The following is a 6,420-nucleotide window of genomic DNA, read 5'->3' on the forward strand; positions in this document are numbered from 1 at the left end:
GAAAAATACAAATTCATAGGTGAGACTAATAAGTGGAAGCACTGTCAGTTCAATACAGACTGCAATTCTATATTAGTGACAATAGCACCACTAACATGGGAGAACTAAAGTTTATAAAGGATAATATACTTCTTTATACAAGAAATCACCTTGATGTTTCTATATAAAACACTCCGCCTGTAGTATCATGCTTTAACATGGTCAAGGAACTTCTCAGTGACTTCTAATAGTGTATTAAACTGAAGTAGGAGGTATATGATCATTTATATAGAGAGAGAATAAAATATTCCCTCTGTGTTGTAAAAGATTTAACACTATTAAAGGAACAGTAACACCAAAAAATGAAAGCGCTTTAAAGTAATAAAAATATAATGCACTGTTGCCCTGCACTGGTAAAACTGGTGTGTTTGCTACAGTAACACTACTATAATTGATATAATAAGCTGCTGTGTAGCCACGGGGGCAGCCATTCAAGCTGGAAAAAGGAGAAAAGGCACAGGTTACATAGTAGATAACAGATAAGCTCTGTATAATACAATAGTGTTTTATCTGTTATCTGCTATGTGCCTGTGCCTTTTCTCCTTTGAATGGCTGCCTCCATGGCTACATAGCAGCTTATTTATATAAATTATAGTAGACTTTCTGTAGTAAACACACAACTTTTACCAGTGCAGGGCAGCAGCACATTATATTTTAGTTACTTTTATACACTTTCATTTTTTGGTGTTACTGTTCCTTTAACAATCACCAAGAGGTTCCAGACCATACAAGGCCAAGCTGACATCTCTAAATCTAATTCTAAGGGGCTGATTCACTAATCCACGAATCTGAACCCCGAATGGGAAATAATTGGATTGGAAACAAAAATTTTGCAACTTTTTCGTAATTTTTGCGATTTTTTTCGTCGCCGCCGCGACTTTTTCGTAGCCGTTCCGACTTGCGTGAATTGTCGCAACTTTTTCATAGCTGTTACGACTTGCGCGAATTGTCGCGACTTTTTCGGATTGAGCGCTAGTAAACGGCGGGCAAACCTTTCCGATTTTTTCGCGACGGCTACGAAAAAGTTTCGACAATTCGCGCAAGTCGTAGCGGCTACGAAAAAGTCGCGAAAAAATTGCAAAATACAGATCATTACGAAAAAAACGCATTTGAACGCTTTCAATCCGTTCGTGGATTATTAAATCAGCCCCTAAGTATATAAATATAAACAAACAGTAGTAACGCATTCCCAAAAAAAGAGGAAAATGGCCCAGGCGCATCCAAGAGGAATGAATATCCATATGAAAAAATGGAGCACTCACAAATGAGTGAAAAAATTTTTATTAGTTTGTCAACATTTCGCTCCTGCTAACAGGACCTTTTCCTTTTGAGATGGATGTCTTGAGAAAGGTTCTCTTAGCAGGGCCGAAATGTTAATTTATGTTGATCCAAATTACGGAAAGACCCCTTATCTGGAAGCACCAGGTCTCATGCATTCTGGATAAGGGGTCCCATACCTGTATATACATGAAGGTGTTTCCTCCTGCTGTGTCACTGGGATGCAGAGAAACCATTGCACATAACTGTCAGCTCCAGCCTGCTGCATAGATCGCCTAGTACACTGAGTATTACACTGCTATTACAGTCTCACTAACCGGAGAATAGACAAATATTTATTTATGGAAAGAACAAAAACATATTTGTATTCATATTTAACAACTAAGATTCCAGGCACGGCAGTACATTAAGGCTAGATAATGCTATAGCACTCCGGGCTGTACAGTCTCACATGCAGTTGGTCAGTATAAAACACAGACCCTTCCATTACACGTCTTTTCAATGAACTACAGCCACATACACACTACCCCTCAGCAGCAACCACTACTTTCTGTACGGTACCTGTCTGTGCGACTTGATGGCCACCGTAAGCCTTTGACTTCTTCCGGACTCTCCTACCAACCTCGGGCTGGAGAAGAAACCCGGCCCTGGAACGTTCGTATTGGAACAGCAACTCCCGCTCCGGATCACGTTCCTGCCCGAACCACTGCTTGTGAGACACACCCGCAGCTACTGTGAAAATTGCCTGGACTACAACTCCCTACAGCCCCAAACGCTAAGCAGGGACGCGTTCAATCCAAGAAAGCTTTATTTAGAGCGGACAGTGGGACATGACATCTGACAAGGCGAGCCAGGCAGTCATTGTTCTAGTCCCTGTGTTTTTGAGACATAAGAGATAAAAAAAGAAAATGATATTTGTTGTGTGGGAATACTATTTACATACTTATGTAATGTCTGAAGGTATCTTTTAAACTTTTTTGCCATTGCTTTTTTAAATAAGCTGCGGAGACAGCTAGATAGGTAGACTTACACCAAAAGAAACACCATAGTAGCAGTTTTTAAAAACGCACATTTGGACGCATTGTGTACAAAAACATGGCCACAATGATGCTGGAATTTGAGCCTGAAAATTGCACTTTAAGTTGCTTATTTTGCTGCTTTCATAAATACCTCATTGTAATCTTTCACCACAGAAAAGAAAAAAAAATTGCATTCTTAAGGAGCCAACAGACAGTGTGCCTTATGCAGGGTTTGAGGAATAAGTGTGGTAATGGGTAACATTATATGCTGGTGATTGCATACATGCACTGCTTCAAGCAGAGTATCCAGAACAAATCCTGTATTCCAAGATTGACAGCCGACGGCTATAAAGGGGCCCATTTACCCCCACCCAAGCCACCTCTGCTGGCTTTCTTAGCATCATGGGCAGGCCCGGATTTGTGGCGAGGCCACAAATTTAGGGGCGGCATGCCGCCCTGCCTCAAAATAATTTTTAAATTTGGCTCCCATACAGAGCAATGGGGACCTCTCCCCACTACTCCTTATGGGACTTTAAATGTTTGTGCATGTGCACTTGCACTCGCAGCTGGGAGGGTTCGCACGGGGTGGCTGCACGTTCGCGCATAGGGGGGGGCCTAGGGGCGCCGGCAAGACAAATCCAGCGCTGATCATGGGTGGAAAGGAGTGGGGCTGTGATGTCGCGAGGAGGGGAGGAGGCGGAGCTGTGAAGTCACAGGGGCAGGGCTATGATGCCAATTGCTGGGTCAATGTTACTGAGGTTTTGACCCGGGCAGGCCTTTCGAAAACCAGGCTGTCCGGCAACCCTATTCTAAACGCTTAAAAATCCGAATTTAACAATTTGCCAGGTTAAACTTGCCAACTTCATGTAAAAGTCAATGGCAAAGGTCCCTTCCCTTTCCTCACTGGGCTTTGTGCGAAAACACCACTTTTTTTAGTTTGATAAAGTCTGGATTTTCCCGGCAACAGTTTCGTTTTTTACGACTTTTCTCGCAGCAACTTGAGCAAAATGAGAAATTATGTAGTTTTTGTAAATCTGCCCCTAAGTATCCATAATTTGATTAGGCCACCATCACTCCCTTTGTGCCATAGTATACAATACTATATATTTGTTTTCACGGCCACAGCAATGACCAGTTAACTTACAAGTATATCCCCCCCTTTGTTCTCTGCCCAGTATTCTAGACCTCTAATAATTTTAGTGACACAAAATTAAAGGAGGAAAGGTAAAAACTAAGTAAGCTTTATCAGAAAGGTCTATGTTAATACAGCCATAAGCACTCACAGAAACCCCGCACTGAGTTTTCTGTCAAAAGAAACAGGATTTGTTGTCTCTTTGTTTTCCTGTGCCAGAGACACACAGCTCTCTCCTCTCTCCTGCTCCCTCCCCCCCATAAGAATGCTAAGAACTCCCTCCCCCTTAGGAATGTGTGAGCTGAGCCAATCAGCAGGAAGCTGACTCATAGGGGCCGATTTACTAATCCACGAACAGATCGAAAGCGTCCAATGCGTTTTTTTCGTAATGATCGGTATTTTGCGCCTTTTAACGTAGCCGTTATGACTTGCGCGAATTGTAGCGACTTTTTCGTAGCCGTTACGACTTGCGCGAATTGTCGCGACTTTTTTGTAGCCGTTTGCCCACCGTTTACGAGCGCTCAATACGAAAAAGTCGCGACAATTCGTGCAAGTCGTAACGGCTACGAAAAAGTTGCGACAATTCGTGCAAGTCGTAACGGCTATGAAAAAGTCGCCACAATTTACGAAAAAGTCGCAAAATGTTCGTTTCCAATCCGATTTTTTCCCATTCGGGATTCGGATTCGTGGATTAGTAAATCAGCCCCATAGTCTTACAGACTGGGCATGTACAGGGGTCTCGGTGCAGGAGGGAGGCATTATGGGACCTTTCTTTTTTTCCTATGAGGCTTCTGATCATCTGAATGGGAGAAATATGGGGAGACTTAAGGGCACTATTGAGAGAACTGAATGTATGCCTGCAGCTTGAGATTAACTCTTTATTAGCCTTTATTAGCTTTCCTTCTTCTTTAAGGGTATGGCTGTGTGCTCATATTGTATGCAATGAACAAAACAAAAGGTTTAACAGAAAACCAAAGTAGGTGCACCTGACTGCAAAGTGCAACTTGTTTTGTTTAATTTAAAACAAAAAACTTTTTTTCATTTTTACAATTTGATAAATGTAGTACTTTTTAGTTTTATGACTTTCCCTTCTAAGGTTGTTTTTATTAATCATACATTAAAGATTAAATGATGTAACTTTAAGAACAAGTTCAATTTCTTCTTATGGATAATGCAATAAAAATACATTCTTTTTGGAATATAGATTATGTTTCCTTTAATTATATGAAAAGTGGATTGAGCTTTAATGCATTAGTTTGGGTGTTTATTACGCTTTAACTTGATTGATTAGTCAGCTTTGATAAGGTACTCATTAATAAGGTACTGACTAACTGACTTAATACAAAATATTGATTTGGTTTCTACCCTTCATAACTTCCTGAAAAAGTAGTGTAGGGACCCATAGGGTTAACACTCCCTATGGTCCTAGCCTTAGCCTTTAGATATTTGCATCTGTACAATTTTTGGCCCGTAGATAGGATGACAACTTCCTGCACACTGTACTATAGTGTTATGCAGGGTGTAAGCACTTCCTCTTTGGCCTTCCTCTCACCAGCAAAAGGTGGTGCTACATTAAGCCTGGGACCCAACTAGGCCCAGAAGCCTGTGCCCTAGAGGAAGCCATCCTACTAGTGATCTAAGTCAGGGAGCAGGGACCCTGTGAATGAGGTGAAGTCATTTGCAGGTTAGACCTCTGTAATAGGGGTGTGACTTAGCTCAGGGTTATTTAGCAAGAGCTGCTGTGTGCTCCAACAAAGGAGAATTTAATGGGTTTAGTACACCCCAGGCTCTGCTGCCTCATTGTAGGGACCGCAGTTCTGACATGGGATTAAGGCTATTTCTAAACCCTGAGCCACAGTTGGCTGTAGGGATCTGGGCCAGTTAAGGTGGACACCCTATTTTCCCACATCAGGCTCCAAGTTGGTGCTACAACATTTTGCTTGCATTGCAACTGCATCTGGCATTGTACAACTATACCTCACTGCTATGCGTATTCACCCTGCATCTGCTGAGTATTTCATAAATAAATCAAGTTATAATTCATCTTAAAAGAACCTCTGCAGTCGATTATTCCATCCTATACACCTGGCAGTGGAGAGTTGCAGTTCAGCAACTTATAACTGCATTTCTTTCCATTTGTGAAGGCCTATCCTGTGTGTTTCAGTCACATGTTCCCATGCTCATACCCTCTAGCTAGATATTGGCAAATACCAGCCAAAATATGGTTACAGTAGTATTTGTTTTCTCGGATACGTGTGCATAATGCAACCCCGTCAGATCAAATAAGACACTTTTTGAAGTATAGACAAGAGAGCAAGTAGTAAACCAGGTCAGCTCATTTTAAGATAATGGTGTTTTGGGTGCTTGGAAAAATAGCAAAGGGGAGATGTATGAGATTTGGAAGATGGATTCTCTTTGCCCACATGTTTTAATGCTTTTTTAGAGGAAAAGAGCAGTAAAGAAAACAGCATATGACAAGCAAAGCACGGAGCAAATAAATGATAATCCAAACAAGGAACTTTTCCAATATTGCTGCAGATTATAAATCATAGACATTTTATGAGATGCCCAAATGATGGATCTATCAGACCTCCCAATCACTAAGATCTCCCAGTGACCCTCTCTCTCATGAGGGATGCCCCGGATTCAATAACAGTAAAACACAGTGAAGCATCACTATAAGCACACGCAACTAAATGTACAGAGACAGGTTCATTTGTTTTCCCTTGACAGATATTAAACCAGTGTTGAAAAGTATGGAATTTGTTTGGCTACATGGCCTGGTTCTGGCCTCCACAGTTAATATTGTTGCTTATTATTGGAAGGCTAAATCCCATAGGGGCCGATTCACTAAAGATCGATAAAACGAGTGCTATTTATAGCATTGTTTTTCTTGCGTTATTTCCCGGCACGTGTGTTACTTGCGCTGCGTGTGATATATTTTGCGTCATG

The 6,420-nt window shown here is 41.5% G+C and overlaps 1 protein-coding gene across 4 annotated transcripts in view; it reads right to left on the minus strand.

The window, feature by feature from the left end:
- The window catches only part of micu1 (mitochondrial calcium uptake 1), a 97,787-nt gene extending 95,698 nt beyond the window's left edge, over positions 1-2,089 (minus strand). For 2 of the 4 annotated variants that reach the window (XM_012954148.3, XM_012954147.3), the window contains exon 1: positions 1,879-2,089. The gene's annotated coding sequence lies outside the window, so the exon portion shown is untranslated. 4 annotated transcript variants of the gene reach the window in all.
- Positions 2,090-6,420: the final 4,331 nt, after the last annotated feature.

The sequence above is a fragment of the Xenopus tropicalis genome, chromosome 7 (genome assembly GCF_000004195.4).
Source record: "Xenopus tropicalis strain Nigerian chromosome 7, UCB_Xtro_10.0, whole genome shotgun sequence".
NCBI classification, from domain to species: Eukaryota; Metazoa; Chordata; class Amphibia; order Anura; family Pipidae; genus Xenopus; species Xenopus tropicalis.